Consider the following 20,943-nt stretch of genomic DNA (forward strand, 5'->3'; position numbering starts at 1 on the left):
GGAGGTCTTAACTTCTTGGTGTGAGTTGGGTACCTGTTCTCTGTGCCCTGTGACTGCAGGGAACCCATATGATGGACTCAGAGAAGCCCAAGAAACCTAAGCTGACATCTCTAAGAGGGGTCTGGTACCTGACTTTAGAATTTCACATCTACTGTTTCTCTGTGTTCCAGGGGAACTTTCCAAATAAAATTTCTATTACAAAACTATTCACCACTTTTCTTGTGTACTTATCCTCATTAATCAGCTACTTCCCTGGGGTGTGGTAATATGCTCAAATTAAAACAAGATAAAACACATACTTAACCTCCCCTCTCAGAGTCATGTCTCTCTTTCTCTCTCCATTTTTAGCCAAATCTCTATACTTTCTCCATTTCTTCATGTTTCAAGCACTTCCCATCCCACTGCAATTTGATTTTAGCCCTTTTCACTCCCTGAAAGTTGCCAGTGACTCCCTAGTTGCTCTTTTCTGTGGATATTTTTCAGCTCTTATCACAGCTGACTTCTCATTGGCATCCATAGTATAAACAATTCCCTCCCTTGGAATCTTTTTTTGACTGTTGACACCACTTTTCCCTAGTTCCCTTTATGGTTCCCTCTCCCTAATTCAGAGGCTTTGATTTTTGTTTGTTTGTTTGTTTTTTCCAGACTAGTCCTCAAATAGTAGAGAGTGCACCCCGGTTTTCACCATTGACATCTTGCTGTCTATATCCTCTTTCTAGGCAGTAGAATGAGTGGTGAATCACCAACACAGCTTTACCATTCATCACACCATTACCAATAGCTCACAAACTGATTTCCACAAGATCTCTACTGTCCATCTCAGATTTAACATGTCTGAAACACCAAACTCCAAACCTACTCTTCTTCCTTTATTTCCAGTCAGTTCTCCGGTAGCACTCAATACCTCCATTACCTCTAGAATTCCATCTTCAGTTTCACTTTTTAAGAAGTCGAAGTAGCAGCTAGCGTCATCAGCAACAGCTATCATTTATTGCACAGTAACTATACACTAGGCAAGTATTCTGTAGATAAGGACACTTATGTTTGCAGGTTAAATAACTTGCTCAAGTCACAGAACTCTTAGCTTGCAAGGCCAGGATTTAAATCCAGATCTAGACAGGTCCTCCATGCTATGCTCTTCTAGTAGCTCCGGAATCTACCCCTCCTATAAATGCCCGAGCTTTAATGCTTGCCTTATAACTTTGGATAAAATCCAACTTTCTTTCCAGTGTAAGCAAAGCCCTCATTATCTGGCTCCTACATCCATCCTCCTTAATCTCTTCCTACCTATCTATAAAACATCTGGACTACAGCCACAGTGAACTTCTTGGGTTTGCATTCAACTCGGCGAAATGCTGTTCCTTCTAGCTAGAATGACTAACAATGAAATGGCCTTCAGGGCTGAGGCTGGTAAGGTGACTTTCCTCTGTTTTCACAAAGCACCCTGGATATCTTCTCTCATAATACTTACCAGAGACTATCACAAGTCTTTTCTAACATTTACTTGAATCACCCATGACTAAACACATGTACTCTGTTGGTCTTTAGGACTGGGCTTACCTTCCTCTAGGGGCTTAAGAGACTAGAGTACATTTTTAAATTGATATGTATTTAGAAAATACCAATCTAAATTACTCCTATTATTTTAGGTATCAAAACATATGAAAAGAGTTAAAAAGAGAAACCCTTGTCAGCAATACAGTACATGATATTCATCTATTGAGTGCATTAAAATAATTGCATATAGCTCATTTAAAAATATTATAGTGATGTAATAAAAATAGGCCGTTTAAAGGTTTTATTTTATGGTTAGATTTTTTTAAGCACAAATAGCGTCTCCGTGCTTCACAAAGCAGAACTCTGAGATTTTCAATAAATTATTGGGCAATTACTTAGGATGAGTCAGAACTCTTTTTTGGTAACAATTTTGATTCTACTTGTAGGCACCACTCTGTGCAAAAGCAGTGAGAAGGCAAATCACGTTCCCAGATTTCCTAACAAATGTTAGTTCTAACACAGACTTATATCATGTTTAAAGAATATGGATTGCTATTGAATCAACAGCATAAAATACTGACACTTCAGAGACATCATAGAATCTAGCCCTGAAATGACTACAGCTTGATCTTAAAACAAGCTCGTTTCAATCTAGAATATTTGAGACAGACTGTTTAAGGGACAGGCTAACTCTTGCTTTGGTTTTCTATATGCTGTCCATGTGTTAATTTAGAATATAAATTATCAAAGTTTTAGATAATCCCTAAAATATTTACTAATGGTATTTAATTCTTGGCTTTTTATAAGTGGATGATATAAAAATATTTGAAGAAACTTTGCCTTTCTTCTGCAAAAAATACATTGCAACTATATTACTTAAAAACCCTTTGTAAGGATTCATATGATAAAGTCATATAAAATTCAATACTAGGAAATAATTTGTCTCTCCAGATGAACTGGTTTGCACTACTTTAGCAAATAATTAAAATCATGGCACATGGCATATTGTCCTTGTTACTTTGACTGCAGGAAAACTGAAACTCCTTATAATTTTTTTTTTTTTTTTTTTTTTTGCGGTACGCGGGCCTCTCACTGTTGTGGCCTCTCCTGTTGCGGAGCAACAGGCTCCGGACGCGCAGGCTCAGCGGCCGTGGCTCACGGGCCCAGCCTTTCCGCAGCATGTGGGATCTTCCCGGACCGGGGCACGAACCCATGTCCCCTGCATCGCCAGGCGGACTCTCAACCACTGCGCCACCAGGGAAGCCCAAACTCCTTATAATTTAAGTTTTGTTCCCTTTGGTCACATTTTGATGCTGAAATCATCCTCAAGTCATTTTCATTTAGACAATAAGAAATAAAAATAAATAAAATGAAAAATACATATATACCTATTAAACACAGTGACAGGCAAATTTTCTTTTAAATCTCCTTGCATATTCCTGTCTTATCCAATTTGGTCGTGTTAAAGAAGATTTCTCAATAACTGTAGAGTGTGAGAGAAAATGTTTGAATTCATCAAAGTTCGCTCTGTGATAACTTTCCAGAAAGCCTAGGATTCAATAAAGCATTCATTGTGTATCTTCTGGCTATAAAATATATTTTTCTGGTTAACACACTGTATTAAAAGCCTCAGGCAATATTGTGTCAAAGAAGTAAAAATTGTCATTAACCCATTTTTCAGAACTAGTGAAATTGTACAGGGCTGTAATTGTTTGAGAGACCTATATGGGTATAGAAAAAATATATATATATGCACACACACACATATATATGTATGTATGCGTGTAGATAAAGATATATCTCATAATCCATTGTTAAAAGACATTAGATTTAATTATATTTGAAAAGCAAAAGTCCAGTAACCATATAGCTTGTGTGGCAGGTAAAATGGCAATTCAAAATCCAGTCATTATTTTAAAACTTCATTTTGCACAGGAGGAAGAGATACTCTTAAGAGTAACTAAACTAGATTAGATATCGTAGACTTGAGAAATGCATGCTATAAGTTACATGCCTTATTTTACAACTGAAATACCAAGATGTTTTCAAGGGTTGTATAATTTCTTACTGTAATTTTATATTTATTACTATAAATTATGGAAAAACAAACACAAGTGTGAACCACTCAACTTTTAAGGGATGAAGGTAATGTTGAAAACTCCAGCAAGTTTGATATCATGACATTTGAGTTATATATACACATTACGGGACGCGTGCCACCTACCATCAGAGCTTACAAAGCCTGAGCCTAGGCTCCTTAAGGCTAGAAACTTGAATCAATCAACTTTGTTAGTTTGAGAAGACTTCATGCTGGGCCTTAGACTTTATGTCTTCTTTATGTTTTTGTCTAAGGAAGAAAAATGAGTGTTTAAAGAAATGGCAGCAAGGATGAAATAAGATGATGCATATTTACTTTTTTTTTTTTCTTAGCTCTGTGAAAGTAAGGACTCATAGGACAGACAAGTTCAAAGACAGGGTAAGGCAGAGGGAAATGGGATGAAATGCTTTCCGGAAGGATTATGAATAATAGTAGACCTTGAAAGCGAGAAGTAAGGATCACACAGAGCATGCTGATGGGGGCAGAAAGTAAATAAATATTTCTGAGAAACTGAATTGTGTAGTAATATAAAAACTTAACCAGAGGTTATAGGGAACTTTGGGGTGGCTTAGGAGTGAAAAACGGCCCCTGTGAAGATGCCAAAGGACAGGTTTTGACACGGACTCTTTTTTAAAGGAAATATTAGTTGTGTTCAAATCAATACAATAAAGACCTATCTGTATTTAAAGTATTTCTAAGAGAAAACATATTATTATACATCCCTACAGAGTGACCTTATTACAGTTCAGGCAAGAGTCCTAGAGCTTGCCCAGCACGGTCACTGGAAGTGAGGCTCGCAGGTTCTGACTGCAGTGCACCAGCACGGTCTGTTTGCTGCAATCACTGTCTGGCAGTCAGGAGTTCTGCCACATTGCTTAAAGGCCTTTGAGTATTCCTTTGGCCTACTGTGCTTACAGTCACTCCATTTCAGCTATTCTATCAGCTGCTTCACCACCCTGCTGTTATTCATCTTCTATACATGTCCAGCCCAGTAAATCTGAATTTCAGTGAGCTTGACTTCCATGCTGATGTCCCAGGATCCTGCTGTTGTTGACCTTGTCTTGCTATTAGATGTTAAGTACGACTTGTAGGCAAAGTTGATAAAACTGTTCTAGAAACTGTATGATTTTTTCTTCTGATATTCATTTCCAATTCATCTACTGAAGAAATTTTGGCCTTGTCATTATTTAGTCCTAGACTTTTCTCTTTGAATGAACGTAAAGGCTTGGTTCAGGTCATAGTTCTGTATACTGTACTTACCTTGCAAAATGTATTCTAGTTCATGAAACCACTCTCAATTTGGGGGTTTACCAAGGTCAATGCTAGACATTGACACTATTTTAAGGGAATATTTCCTCTATTTTCGTATAGTGTTCTGTTCAACTTTTGTCTTTTTAAATCTATCAGATTATCATGGTTGATTCTGCTGAGCAAGAATCACAACACAAAGCCTGCTTATTACTGAGTCTGGTGATACATGGCAGATAGTCAGTGTATGGAATGCATCAGCGATCAGCTGGGACATCTGAACATTCTTAACTTGATGTCTATAAGTTTCCATATTCTTTTATGTAATATAACAAATGGGTAGTACAAATAATTCACATACTTTCTTAGTTTATTATTTAATTATCTTTATATTATTATTTGTTGGGTAACATAGTAATATTTGTTTCTGATGACAGCTTTTTCAAGATTGACCTTTTACTTCCTATTAGTATTTCATATCAAAACAAACAAAATTATATCTATCTTGGCATCTTCAGATTAACTCATGTGATACACTGTTGGGATTTAGGAAAACATGCTATCCCCTAGAAAGGGAATGCATGAAAGTGTGCTTTGAAAGGCAGAGCTGTAGACTTCTGACTGGATCAGAAAGATATTAACCATAAGAAGAAGAGATTTTAGGTCACTGGCTCCACTGTTAACAGAAAGGGACAAGAAACCAAAGTGCGATGGAAATAACATTTATCTCAAATATTAGTTCATGCTATTCAAAGTTAAAATCTTAATTGTCAAAAAGAATACAAGGTAAATACTACTAAATTGTACAAAATTGAAGCACCCTTAAGATATGAATAAGCCTGGCTAAAGACAGATAGCTGCATTGCTAGTTCCCTCCCCCCAAAATCTACACACAAACATACACGTGCATAATATAAAAATATGTATACTTATATATTTTTAAAGTTATTTTTTACTGTATTAGTATCAGTAGCATTTGCATTACTATAGCAAAGTGTGTCATGTTTTCTTTTCAGCTATTTAGCTTAGCAGTTCCTTTAGAGCAGCATGTGAACCTTTACTTCAGGAGAAGACAGGCATTTGTGTTCAAAGATGTTTTAAAAATTTGCCTACTTAATGAAAGGTCCTGAAGGAAGAAAGAAAACAACCTAAGAAAAATTTCTCCCAACTGTGGAATACTTCTATATACGTTTTCACATAGTGGTAGGGAGAGGCAATAGTAAAAGTATAGCATCATTTGATCACAGACTTATTTATTGAAATAATACCTGTAAATAACTCAAGAAACACAATTTGGAAAACAATGGCTGAAAATATAAACCAAGACACTGGCACGCCACTCTTCAGTGTTGTCCTGCAGAGCTCCTTATGATTGTGTATTTTCTTACTCAGAACGGCCATGCAGATCTCATATCTAAACAGCTACCACAAAATCCAAGATCTTCTCTAAATTTAATCCATGTGATTGCCAATCCTATCCTCACATACTACTTCAAAATGTTAAATGTAACTCAAACAATATTCTTATTTTTAAAAAATATTGGCATAATATTTCAAAAAATGTTATTTGGGTTCAAGGACATAAATATATAAGACTATCATGGAAAATGAAACTGCCATATTTCAACCATGCCCATTTTTATCCATTTAGGAAGAACCATTATTAAAAATTAAAAGAAAAAAAAGTCAGAATTAGAGCTGATTCCTCCAGCTTTCATGAGCAGGGCAAGTTTAGAAAGCAAGAGGACTGCGTTTCAAGCTTCCACCTCATATCAGGTGAATTCGACATTCAGGACGCTGCTGCGAAGAAGTGCTTTAACATCTGCCACCAAAAGCAAAAGTTTAAGCCTTTGTTTCCAGGCATAGTGGAAAAAACACTGAATGGGGAATCAGAAGCCGTCTTGGCTCTGCCGCTGACTAGCTACATGATCCCAGGCAAGTCCTGCACCCTCCTGAATGTGCTCAAATGTAACATGTCCAGGTTGCAGTAGACAACCTTGAGGTACTTTCTAATGACAACATTCTGTCATTTCAGTACGGTAACGGGATGAACTACAGGACTTTGTGCTGTCACTCACTATTCAGAAGTACATAAGAGAAGTACATATGTATAGGTATAACTGAATCACTTTGCTGTACACCTGAAACTAACACAACATTGTAAATCAACTATACTCCAATATAAATAAAAATTTTAAAAAACAGTAAAATAAAATTTAGTGTGGAAGATGTATGAAAATACACAGATTTACTTATTCTTCTCAAGGGGTAATGAACTCCAACCAAACGCTACAATCATTACAAATAAAGATTCTGCTTTGCTATGTACTTAAAAAATAAAAAAGCAAATACATTTTGGCTAACTACAAAAGTATACAGTAGGTCTATCTGATGTTGCTTGTCATTTGTTTCTTCATCTAGCTATCCAAAGATGTTCAAAATGTATGCTACATTCCTGTTTCAATAAGATATTTGACAGTAACTGTTAAAATTGTGTTTGAAGTTTGAAAGATTTTCTATAACATGACATGGAGAATTGGGAAAAAAAAACCCAAACACTGTCATTCTTATGCTAAATTTTGGGCTGCTACTAGCAAATACTTTTGCAAATTAGAAAAAAGCCACCTCTTCTGGGAGGATGAATTGTAAAAGGTGTCCTTTCTGCGAAGACTAAATAGAAAAAAAGTCCCATTTGGTGGGACTATTAACAAAAAAACACCATCTTCTCCAGCTGACATGGCTGGGCAAGAAAGGCTCAGGCTGGATTTCAGCATCCAGTCTCCCCTCCCCCAGTGCCTTACATCACCATCTGGGGCAGCCTTCTTGGGACATCCTGTTGAGATCTACATGCAGGAATTCCTTCAAGATCTCCTTCTGGTATCATCTATCTCTCTTATATCTTGATATTCTCTCTCTCCACAAATACATGTGTTTCAGTCCCTCTAATAAAATTCTTCTCTGGATTTCTAGCTATTGACCTCGTAATCTACTTCTCTGCACACTCTGGCTTCTATAAAGTTTCACTCACTTCGCCACTAGCCACCTAACACATGCTCCTGAAAAGAGCACTGAGCTTTCAAGCCTGCCCACATCCTCTTGTTCCCTTGTTAACCAATTGGCAAACCCACTAGATACTTTCAAGCCTTATCTTACTTAATCCCAGAGTTGAACATTCTTGACTATTTCTATATCATAAAATCTCTCTTCTATTAGCTTTGGTGATAACTTCCTGTTTGAATGAATAATTCTCCTAATATCCCTAATTTTTATTGCTTTTTAAATACCAATGTTTCCCCATACCCTATCCTTTGTCCTCTTTTCTACTCAGTCCACACAGTTCTTTTAAATTACCTTCTCCATACCTCAAAGTTCAACTTCTACTACATACTGATGACTTTCAAAACTATAACTCAGATCCCTTTCCTGAACGCCTGATTCCTACAACCAAATAATCGGCAGTCCCTCCTGAAATCTCCCAAAGCATGTTACGTGCAACACGTGTGAAATGGAATTGGCCATTTTTATTTTCTTCTATATTTTCCTTTATCTTTCCACATTATCTAAGGCACAAATACATTACAAAAGTAACTTATAAATCTACAAAAATGTTACTTTTAGGATTTTTAAAGTTCTTTAACGAACCCCTTTTCTAACTGCTCCCTTTACCCCCCACTCAACTCCATGGCTTCCATCCTTGTCTTATTTAAAACCATCCTCTTCTCTCACCTCAGCTGCTTTAACCATAGAATTGGAATAACTCTCACATAGTCGTGGCATGAGTCAGATGAAATAATACATTTAAAAGGCCTGGGACACAGCAGGAGTGCAATAAAGGGTAGATTATTGTTATTGTTGGAATTATTATTTTTATTACAGTAGAATTATGGGGTTCCATAAATTGCAGCTCAACCATAACTACCACTAACTTTATTTGCTATAGTAATAATAGTTTAGGGTTGAACTTGGTCTGATTTACTAAATTAGCATTTTTTCAACTGCTACACAGCAGTGAAAGACTATAGACTAACTCAACATAAGAGATCCCAGCTTAATTTAGAAATGCAGAGAGATATGGTATACTGAGTATCAGCTTTCAAATTTTTAATTAGAAAGCACCCTAAGGCTATTCTGTATCAGAAGGATAACTTTGTAGTTACTAAGTCACATCCAAGAATGTATTTGTTAGTTAATGGAACTAACACAGGCCTTTGTATTAACAGAATTTCCTAGTTTATTGCATAGTAAATTCTTTATCCTTACAGAACTTTAATCTTTGGGACTAGATTTCCCATTTGAAAAAGAAATGATTTTTTAGGAAATATTTGAGCCTTTCTAGCATCTGTTTTAGAATTGAAAGCTACTTTCAAGTATGTTCAAATAAAAGGGAGAAATAAAACATCCATGTTGAAAGTTTTAACTAAAATGTGACAGTTCATGGTAAAACTTTCACCAAGAATAGATTTGGGTGAGTAAGCTCAGACTGAAAAGGATGTTTGACTTAACAACATTGTATTATAAAAGAGAGGATGAAACACTTTCTTCATTGGGCCTCCAATTTAAGATAGCACTTGACTAAGAAGCTTCAAATTTGACGACTCCTTTCAGTGACTTCCAAAATGACTTCAAAAACACAGAAAATAAAACTATATATATATATATATATATATATATATATGTATATTCTGTATTCTGAACTTAACCTTGTTGCAAACCCAGTGTCTTGCATTTGATTTTCAAAGTCCAAATTCATTTCTAAAAATCATCTTCCCAGTAGAAACTGTTCATGAACTGAGTACAAAGACTCAAGGCTTTAAAAAACAGCTTACTACGTTTCTGTCTCCCTGTCACTTTTTACTCAGACCAGCAGAAAGTTAAGAAGCAGGAGACAGAGAGATGCTTTAAGGAAGAAGACCTTCATGAGTGACAGAGCAGCTGTAAGTCACTTTGGGGCTCAAGATAGCTAAGTAGATAGTAGGGACTGCCCTCATTAAGGTTTAAGGTCAAGTGACAGATGAAGCTTCTCGGATGTGGGGGAGTTTATGTGAAGTTATTTTCTCAGTTTTCTTCTCAAAAGAGAGGAGGAATTTTCAGAAGCCTGAATCCAGACCCTCCATGCAGCATGGAGTCTATCCTTCCTCATCTGCAGAGAAGGCACCATCCCCATCTCTGCTGTACTGAGTCCTTTGTCTTGCCATACGGGTTTTCTTCAGGTTTACAAAAAATTACATCCACCTTATATTCAACACTTATATTTAATGCCCTTCTCTGTCTTCATCTTAAGCAGTATACAAAAGAGAACTACACGTGCATACATTTCAACTACTACAAATGACTTGTCTACTTTATAACGTTTTCAAAAATAGTCCATATGTATAAACAATATTTTCATAGAACTCCTAAAATGGCCCTGGGATGGAAGAGAAATCGATTATAACAATTGTGATTAGTTAAGTTGGGAGTAGATTAAAGGTGTCCCCAAACCCAAGAACTGCTACACATCTTTGGTATACGTTCGAGGTACTAATTTTTTGAGCTTCCCTTCAATTATTTCCACCATAGTAAAGAAAGAAGCAGGAGAGGAGCCTGAAAAAAAAGTATGAAGAGATAGACAGGTAAATAGATAGATAGACAGATATAATTTATATTCTAGTTCATATAGCTAAAGGATGTAAAGTATACATAGGAAATGGCAAAGAATCACAAAAATTGAAAGTAGGTTATCCAATTGGCTTACAATACCAAATCCAAATGTGACTCATGACACCACATCTAAAGAATGTGCTATAGGACAATTAAAAATAAAAAGACAGATAAGGAAATAACATCTAAATTTGATGTGAAGACAGGAATCACAATAATATAAATCTAAGTGGTATTTCAGACACTGATGGTGTAACACTGATAATCTGTACAATATACTGACCAGATATAAACATTCACAAAAGGAATAATATTGTATTTAAACATAGAAAGAAAAAAAAACTTTTATAATTTCAAGATAAAATGGGCAGAAACTTTAGAATAAAGGAAAAAAATAACTTGCCTCTCTGTTTTTACTTAAATATGTAACAGATAAGGATACCAAGGATCTAAAAAATAAAATTAATACATATAAGTAATATATTTCTCTTTATATAGTTTATAATTAAAGTCTATATGCTATATCTTTGTTTTAAAACTCCATGAAAATATTTTAAAATTATTGTATATAAATACCAAAAACCTGAATAAATTCCAATAGTAGATAGCCCTTAGGCCATATTCTCTGATCCCAATAGTGTCAGCCCTCTATACTCTCAGGTTTTGCAGCCATGGATTTAGCCAACCACGAATTTAACCAACTGCAGATGGAAAATATTCAGAAAAAAAATTCCAGAAAGTTCCAACAAGCAAAAGTTAAATTTGTCGAGCATTAGCAACTACTTACACAGCATTTTACATTATATTTACAACTATTTACACACCGTTTGCATTGCATTAGGTATTATAACTAATCTAGAGATAATTTAAAGTATATGGGAGGATGTGTATAGGTTATGTGCAAATACCACAGCATTTTATATAAGGAACTTGAGCATCTGCAGATTTTGGTATCTGCAGTGGGAGGAGGGGTCCTGGAACCAATCCCCTACGGATACGGAAGGATAACTGTACTATAAAAAATAAGGTTAGAAATAAAATTGCAAATCTTCCAAAATTCCCTGAAATTTAAACAAAAAGGACTCCACAAAGTAACTTTTGGGGCCAAAGAGAGGGAAAAATTCCATTCAGATATTAGTAGAAAAATGACAGTGAGAGTACTACATATCAAAAATTGGAGGGCATGGTCAAAGGTTTAATCAGAAGTTAAAATTTTATCTGCAAATGCTTTTATTATTAATCAATAAAAACTAAAAATAAATTAATAAATCAAATTTTGCAGTGAATAATTTAATGAATTATAAAGCAGAAAAAAATCAGTGAAAGTTATTTGACAAAGGCAATCAAATAGACAAATTTATGCCTTATGTAATACTGAAAAAAGAGGAAAAAACCCAAGAAGCATCATTTAAGAATGAAAGAATATCCAAAATCTGAGAAAAAGTTTGAGAATGTGATATACAAATCTGTAAAATCTGGTATACAAATCTCAGCATAAGGATGATTTTCTAGATATATGTGGTTAACCAAATTGACCCTCCCCATCCCCTAAAAAAAAAGAAAACCTTAAAATATCAGTAATTATGGAAGAAACTGGAAAAGCTGGCAAAAATGTTTGGGACCAAAGTGGTTCAAAAGCAACTAGCAGGAATCTGATATCATAACATTAAAAAAAAGAAAAATTTCCAGACTAATAGAACTTTTTATATTAACATAAATAGCCTAAATAAAATAGTAGCAAACTGAATTTATTGCAAACTTGACCAAGTAGAGCTTATTTCAAGAATGCAAGATGTTCATTCATTGAATATTAAAATTCAATATTCATGTAATTCCTCGTAACATTAAAGAAAAAACAATGAATCATCCTGATAAATAACAAAACTTTACCAGTTAGGTTATAAAAAGTAAGTATCTTTCTCATGCCTCAGTGTAAGAATCATCAATCCAGGGCTCATATGCTGGCTCCAAGCATGGAGGATTCAGGCGCCTAGGTCTTCTTATCATTCTGCCATCCTTAGGTATTTCCTCCTTCCAACTGGATAAAGAGGGCTCACTACTACATCTTTATTCAGGACAACAGGAGGGGGATGGAAAGAAACTTCTGTTCATGTCCTAGTAGACAGAAATTACGCACATGCCCCATTTAAATGATTATTTTGTTGTCTAAATAATACAGCCATTATTCTGGGCTAAAAATCAGGGGTTAAGGGCTTCCCTGGTGGCACAGTGGTTAAGAATCCGCCTGCCAATGCAGGGGACACAAGGTTCGAGCCCTGGTCTGGGAAGATCCCACATGCCGCAGTGCAAGTAAGCCCGTGCGCCACAGTTACTGAGCCCACGTGTCACAACTACTGAAGCTTGTGCGCCTAGAGCCCGTGCTCCACAACAAGAAAAGCCACCGCAATGAGAAATCCGTGCATCGCAACAGAGTAGCCCCCGCTCGCCGCAACTAGAGAAAGCCTGTGCGCAGCAATGAAGACCCAACGCAGCCCCCAAAAATTAATTAATTAAAATAAATAAATTTTAAAAAAATCAGGGGTTATCCAAGAAGAATGGATATTGGGGAAAACCAGTAATATCTGCTTCAGATCAATGTTTCTTTTATATGTCAGTATTTTATTCTAACCCATAAAAGAAAATAGACAAAGCAAAATAATATTTCAGAAGTTCCCAATAGACTATAACTATCTAAAATATAATGAGCTTTGGTATTTATATATGCATTATGATCTGCAAGGTTTGAGCATCTGTTTGGAGGAGAAAATTTTCATAATATTGCCCTTTTTGACTTCATGTAGGCAGTGATTAATTAAGGTTGGTTTAATCCAAACAACTTATCTACACAGATAAATATCATATTTTCCTCAGAAAGACATGCACATTTAATGCTAAGATATTTAAAATTCATCTTATATAGTACCCTTCAGAAAGTTTTTTTCTGTAATTTTATAGCATGAATCATAGTCCTGTAGCTATATCTCTTATATTCTTTGTTTTGATAGCCTTTCACATAGATGCCTGAAATCACCATTTCATGATGCTCACCATATTATCAACTCATTAAAAAATATCCAGCTCGGTAGGAATCAGTGAGTTCTCTAAAGAAAGAAAATCCTTCATATGCTTAATTTAGTGGGGAAAATAAATTTTCCCATCCCCATAGAAATCTGTGAGTTATTTAATATGCAGGATTTTGCTAATCTTTCTTAGGATTCATGGATAAGAAGATTACATTTAATGTTATTTATCAATAAGTTTCAATCATGAACAGTATCATCATGCTTTCTTCTAAATAAAACAAATACAACTGAATACAACTCTTTAAGTGTATTTAGTGTGTTGGAAATGTTAAGAAATATTCAAATATACAATCAGGACCACCATGGAGGAATTAATGTTTCATAAAATACAATTTAATTGAGAATACATTTTTAGGAGAGCAATACCTACAAATAATATTCAATTACATCTAAATTGAATTAATTTAGTTTCTTTTAAATTACAACATTAAGCTTACAACTAACTTATTAAAGAAGAAGAAGGAGGAGAATGGGGGGAGTGAGTAGAAGAGGAGGAGGCAGAAGAAGATGGTCATGGCAATGAAAGATCTTGTGGCCAATTTAAAATACTGTCATTTTCTTTTCTCAGTTTACAAGCTGGCTTTCACTTGCTTCCTTTCATTGTAGAATATTGTAAGAGACAAAAAACTGGATTCTTATCTTGATTTACCACTAATTTGCCGTATAACCTTAAATAAGTCTCTTTACATCTCTGCTTAATTTCCTTGTCTAAAATGAAAAACTTGGATAGACCACATGGTGCAATTAAGTATTTAAACTCTGACTCACCAAGTGACTGTGTTCCAATAAATCTTTATTTACTAAAACAGGCAGCGGGCTGGATTTGGCCTACTATATAAATATAACACAAAGTTTATGGGCCCCTGTTCTAGATCTTCAGTTAAGTGACTGGTTGACAGATGATCATTTTATTATTATGCTTCATAATTTTCAACCCTGCTTACATATGAAATATTAGATAATACATTTTAAAAATAAATTTTAAAATATATATCTTGAGACAGTTGAAAACATCTGAATAAAATCTGTAGATTAGATAACAGTATTATAATAATGTTAAAAAAAACCCTCTAAACACAACACTGTAAAGCAATTATACTCCAATAAAGACGTTAAAAAACAAAACAAAACTCTGCTTCATCAAATTTGGATGTTTTTATTTTAATGTCATTATGTCATTAAAGATCTCTATAACACCTAGAAAAGGTTTTTCTATGTAGTTTTATGTTAAAAAAGAATTTACTTCACTAGTTAAAAACATAAAAAAATAATTCTATATTTTGCTAATAATTAGCATTAGATTATAATTTACTCTTTCATATGATAAGCTGTATTTATTCTTTTTTTCTTCTTTTTTTAACATCTTTATTGGGGTATAATTGCTTTACAATGGTGTGTTAGTTTCTGCTTTATAACAAAGTGAATCAGTTATACATATACATATGTTCCCATATCTCTTCCCTCTTGCGTCTCCCTCCCTCCCACCCTGTATTGATTCTTGAGTGTTCGGAATGGTCTATAATTCTATTAATAATACTGATCTATATATGGAAATGTATTCAAAATGAAGTATTTGACTAACCAATAATTTAAGTATCAAACACTTTCAAGGTTCTTTCATCATTAGATCATGTCTTAGTTATAGAAGCGACAATTTTAGGATAATTCCTAATACATTCATATGTTAGTAATATTGTTCCTCTTCAACTATTTTTACCTAAAGTTTAAGTCAAGCAATTATTCTCTAGTTTCCTGTTTATATTCCATATTCCAACCTATCAGTCAAACTATGATTATGCTTAGACATGATGTCATACCTATCTATAGCATTATTTGGTTGGCAAGGAAGCTGGTTATACATGAAACTGAAATCATATCTCCACATAATAAAGCATTCTTTTGACAGTGTATTTTTCATGGACTCTTTATGTAAAAACCAGTTAGAAGCTGTTGTTATAAAATTTTCCCAGTGCTATAATATTCTGAATTTTCTAAGGGAAGAAAAGATACAGCTTCTCTTTTTCAACACATTATATGTATCTTGAAGCACACTGGGGAAGGCTGGTTGAATACCACACACAATTCTTTATTATTTTTTCTTCCTGATAGGGCACAGTGTTAATGCTCTCTGACAGGGGTCTGCAAACTATGGCTCACAGGCTAATTGTAGTCCCTTGTCTGTTTTTCTATGGCCTATGCGTTAAGAATGGCTTTTGTATTTTAAATGGTTAAATAATTCAGAAGAAGAGTTTTATTTCATGACTTGTGACAATTATATGAAAGTCAAATTTCAGCGTCCATGAATAAAGTTTTATTGGAATATAGCCACACATTACTGTTAATGTTTTATCTATGGCTGTCTGTCTGCTACAACGGCAGAATGAAATAGTTGCAGCCAATGTCATATGGTCCATAAAACCTAAAACATTTACTATCTGCCCCTTTACTAAAAAAGTCTGCCAATCTTTCCCTATGGTCTGTTGATACCTAAAGGGGTTTTCATGGATCCTGCAAATACACAGTATTATTTCCAGATTCAATGGATAATTATCATAATTGTGAGCCAGCCCACTATTCCTATATTTGTGTGTATATGTGTATGTGGCAGTATAAGGTAATCTAAATAAAATGATGGAAATATATTTAAAAAGAAAGTCCAGGAAAAGCAGCTTTGGTTTTAGTTTGTCCACTGTGTCTGAACCTAGTTTATTGTGGTTTAATATGAATAATAAATTATAAGTAAGTTCTAAATAATTAGCTTTTGTTTCTTTTAATGCTTCAGAAGTAGATTGTGTTTTTACTCAAAGAATATACATGAAGAAAGCAGGACACAAGAGAAGTAACAAATCAAGAAGTGACATTTGGACTAGGTGGCAGATGTAGTAAAATGATGATTTCACTTTAACCTAACAGTTTATCCAGGAAGTAAAAAATGAAATTCATCTTGCAAAGCAAATTTTCTGTAAATTTTAAATGCAGGTTTCCCAATGAAAATGGTTATACTTCTATGCACTTCAATGATAATGCTAATAACAATAATAACATTTTACATTTATCTCAAGATTTACAGTTTAGAAAGAGCTTCTTAGTGGTGACTACTGATGTAGATGATTAGTAAAGAATGCTTCATTTACCACAGAGTTTTGTTATAGAATGCACTGATGTCGATGAACCAGGTACTATCTGTGAGTCATATTTGATTATTATTTTTCAGGAACAGTTTGTTGAAGGTTAGTGAGTATAGCAAAATTCATCAATAAGCATCTACATTTCTTCCATTCTTTTCTTCCATAAATTACAGTAGTATAATGATGATAATATTTTAGATTTTATAAATTGTTTCCATATGTACCATCTGTAGTTATGTCTCTCAAATGCATCATTTATTGGCCTTTTTCTTTTACCATTTGTCTATGGAGTATCTTTGGTGGCTGTATCTGGGGTGACCATATAATTTTTCTCCAAACTGAGATACTTATGATGGTAAAATGAGGGACCATTAATAATTACATCAGGAAAACAGATGTCAACTGAAACAGGCCCGGGCAATCCAGGACTGTCTACCATTAACTAGGTTATCACCCTAGTTTTGCACCCATTTGGAGTGCAGCTCTAAGAGTTAACAGAACTTACTTCAAAAAGTGACAGTCGGGCTTCCCCGGTGGCGCAGTGGTTGAGAGTCCGCCTGCCGATGCAGGGCACGCGGGTTCGTGCCCTGGTCCGGGAAGATCCCACATGCCGCGGAGCGGCTGGGCCCGTGAGCCATGGCCGCTGAGCCTGCGCGTTCGGAGCCTGTGCTCCATAATGGGAGAGGCCACAACAGTGTGAGGCCCGTGTACGGCAAAAAAAAAAAAAAAAGAAAAAAGTGACAGTCTTTTTTTTTTTTTCAGTGAAGCTCTTTCTGCAAGACAATTAATATGTTTTCTGGGGGTTTAAACAAAGTTTGTCTTGTGGTAAAACAATTTAGGTAATGATAATAAGATTTGGGTATTAGGCAAGAGAACCTAGTACAATAATCTCATTTATAAATGTGAATTTTTTCTTTCACAGTCAATTATATGGTTAAATACAATTGGTTGCCTTTATTAATTTTTTAAATTAATAATTTTAAGCTACGATGAATTTTCATAAATAGCAGAGTAGGTAATTAATCACTGAAAGATATAGAGGTTAAAAAGAAACTAGGTACCTTTAAAAACTAGTGTTAAGAAAAAACATAAAATGAAGGAAAGCACTAAATACTTATGGTTTATTCTGATATAAAAAACATATGTGCTCTCTGTTACCAAGTCCATATAATCATAAAAATAGAATTTGATTTATGAAAGAGAGATCATGGAACATCTATTCTAGTCTTTTGTTTTATAGATGAAATAACCACAGTACAGATTACTGTATCTGTCAGACATATTTCAGTTGCAAGTAATATAAGTCCAACTTAAACAAGCTTAAGCAAAAATAAGGTCATTTATTAACTAAAAAATCCAGGGTAGTATTAGTTTAAAACGGGACAGGATCCCAGAATCAAAGAGTCACAAGGATTCTTCCTTGCAGGATATCTCCTCTTATGGGCAATATGGCTGCCAGAAGCTCTAGGCTTTCATTTCCCATCTCCGTGGCTCAGTAGAAAGAGTCGGACCAAAGTCTGGGACTTGAGACTCACTGATCTGACTGGGGCACGTACCCACCCTTATACCTGTCTCTTTAGGGTGGAATGGATTGACTGGCTAGTCCCGGGTCACATGCCCATCTATGGGTCTGTAGGAAGGAAGTTCTCATGCCTAAAGTGTATGGACTGACGAGGTGAGAAAGAGGTGTTTTTCCCAGAGAATACTCACCCCTCATCCTCTACCCCCTGCCACAATAGTGTTTTTACAAAAAAGAAGAGGAAATCACACCAGGTACATCATCAAGTGTGGTATTATGTGTCCACCACAGTATGGCCTTTATCACAGGTACATGTACTTTCTACTGCACTGTGCGTGAATTATCCTGTGGAAGAATTACATAAAATGATGTAACATTAAACCATGGTGAAATTACGTGAATATATAAAGACATACATTAAAATTCACAAAAATTCTATAAGATACAGAATACGAAGATCAGAATGATACTTGCTCTTAAAGAGGTTATATCTAATAGGAAGAAACAAGATCACCTGTGCTGTGGCTTCAGTATTATTAATATGCTAATCAATACTGTTAAAAATGCCAAGGAAAAGTCTTCGACATTGTCTGATTTTATCAGATAATATATAAATGTATTCGACTAATTTTAACAAACTGAAAAGCTACCACAAATTTTCCAAAGAAAATTTTCTTAATATTTATTTTTCAAGTAGGATGGAGACATAGTTCCATATATAAACATCTTTTGTTTTTATTACTTAGGACCTCTTATGAATAAGTGTGAATATGAATATATTTATTTAAACTCTCTTTTGCATATAAACATATATTTAATATGATTAAATTTACAGTACACACTTAAACATTCCAATTCCAGATTCTTTTGTAGCTATGAAAAGATATTTTATATTTTCCAGTAACTATATTTTTTATGTCAGCAAATGCTTAACTAATATTTATAAATGAGACTAAAACTTGTCTAAATGAAAGTCTTAATATTCACAGAGACAAATTTGAAAGTTTTTACCAATTTGTTCCATTTCGTTAATATAATTTAAAAGTTTAACGTAAGTTACTCCATGAAATATTCTTTGGAGCATTTTAAGAAATGAAGAAAAACAATAATTCATTAAATACCCTTCATTTTCTTAGTTACAAAATACGGTTCCAACGTTTGTTTAAGCCACTGTAACCACACAAAACCTGTTTGCATCTTTCAATTGCTAACACTTAATAAGTATTCTGTTGAAGCATTTTCCAGGTCTATAAATGGAAATCTTTCCAGAAGCAGATGGTTAAACATCCATCAAAATCAGAAGACAAAATTTATTAGAAGCTGCAAAGGTAACTGATCCAGCAATGCAAGACATATGATTTCCTCCTGACACATTAAAGTCTAGCAACACTCTGGTAAATCTACGGTAATAAATTCATATAAATTCTAGTTTTATTTAATTTTCATTTATTATTGCAATGCCGTACTTCACTTTCTGACACAATTTTATACAGATATTCTGTAGTATTTTTTAAGCTGAATGTTTATTAGATGCCTTCATTTTTTAGGACTTGGTTCTACCAATGGAAGACTATTTAACTATTCATCATATTTAGTCTCCAGGTAGTAAAGACAGGGTTTCAAAAGCACAGTTCAGATGCCTCTGTCACCTCAGAGTCTATAAATTGACATTTATAGTACTGGCTATTAGAGGAGTTTTTCTGAAAATATAAATAAGCAGAAGTAGAACTTGTAAAATGCCCCAAGTCACATAGGAAGATAAATCTTTCTAATTATGTTTTGTTTACAGTTTTGCTCTTTTCCACCATGTAGATTAAGAAGTCTTATATTTCTTAAATGTATCATTTTTGCTAGGAATGAAAAATGACTAAAGGCTGCATCATACATAAAGCTCCCCTTTTGGTAGCCAATTATTGAAATAATTAAGAATAGATGCAGAAAGCATATTTATACCTTGAGGATTTGCAACCGTAATAAAAGGCATCTAAAAACATGCTCTCCTTACATAAAGGGAACTGTAAGTCTAGATAGAATGTGCGAGGAGTTTTTCTCCAGATGTTAATTTATACTGATTATCTAATTGTTTAACTGTTTCTCTTTATGAGTAAGTACCATTTTTTTTTTTTTTTTTTTTGCGGTATGCGGGCCTCGCACTGCTGTGGCCTCTCCCGTTGCGGAGCACAGGCTCCGGACGCGCAAGCTCAGCGGCCATGGCTCACGGGCCCAGCCGCTCCGCGGCATGTGGGATCTTCCCGGACCGGGGCACGAACCCGTGTCCCCTGCATTGGCAGGCGGGCTCTCAACCACTGCGCCACCAGGGAAGCCCTGTTAAGTACCATTTTTTACATGGGTTGACAGTAGTTAAAAAACAGAGTGAAGAAAGATGTCCTCCCATTGGGCAAAACTTTTCTAGGCTACAAAATCATGATTCCTAAAAGTTTAACAAACTGTGCCTTCCATTTTTAAAAATGTCTTTTAGAATGCATTATTTATCAATTTCCACAAATTCCTTTATTTTAGCTAGGGTTTTTTTCTGGATTGCCAGTAAATTAGAGTTTATTGTAATCAATTAAAACTTCCAGACATAGAATACTTTAAAATAAAACTTTAGTAAGAATCAAGATAAAAAGCATTACTTTTTAAGATTCATAAGCACAAGTACTGGAGTTTTAGAACAGTTTAAGACAAATACATAAATATTCATGAATCTGTCCACACATTTTTGCCTTC

The 20,943-nt window shown here is 34.6% G+C and overlaps 1 protein-coding gene across 9 annotated transcripts in view; it reads right to left on the reverse strand.

Annotated features, from left to right (window-relative positions):
* Positions 1 to 20,943, reverse strand: part of NLGN1 (neuroligin 1) — an 890,617-nt gene that overhangs the window by 329,593 nt on the left and 540,081 nt on the right. The gene's annotated exons all lie outside the window — the stretch shown is intronic.

Source organism: Globicephala melas, chromosome 4, assembly GCF_963455315.2.
Source record: "Globicephala melas chromosome 4, mGloMel1.2, whole genome shotgun sequence".
Lineage (NCBI taxonomy): Eukaryota > Metazoa > Chordata > Mammalia > Artiodactyla > Delphinidae > Globicephala > Globicephala melas.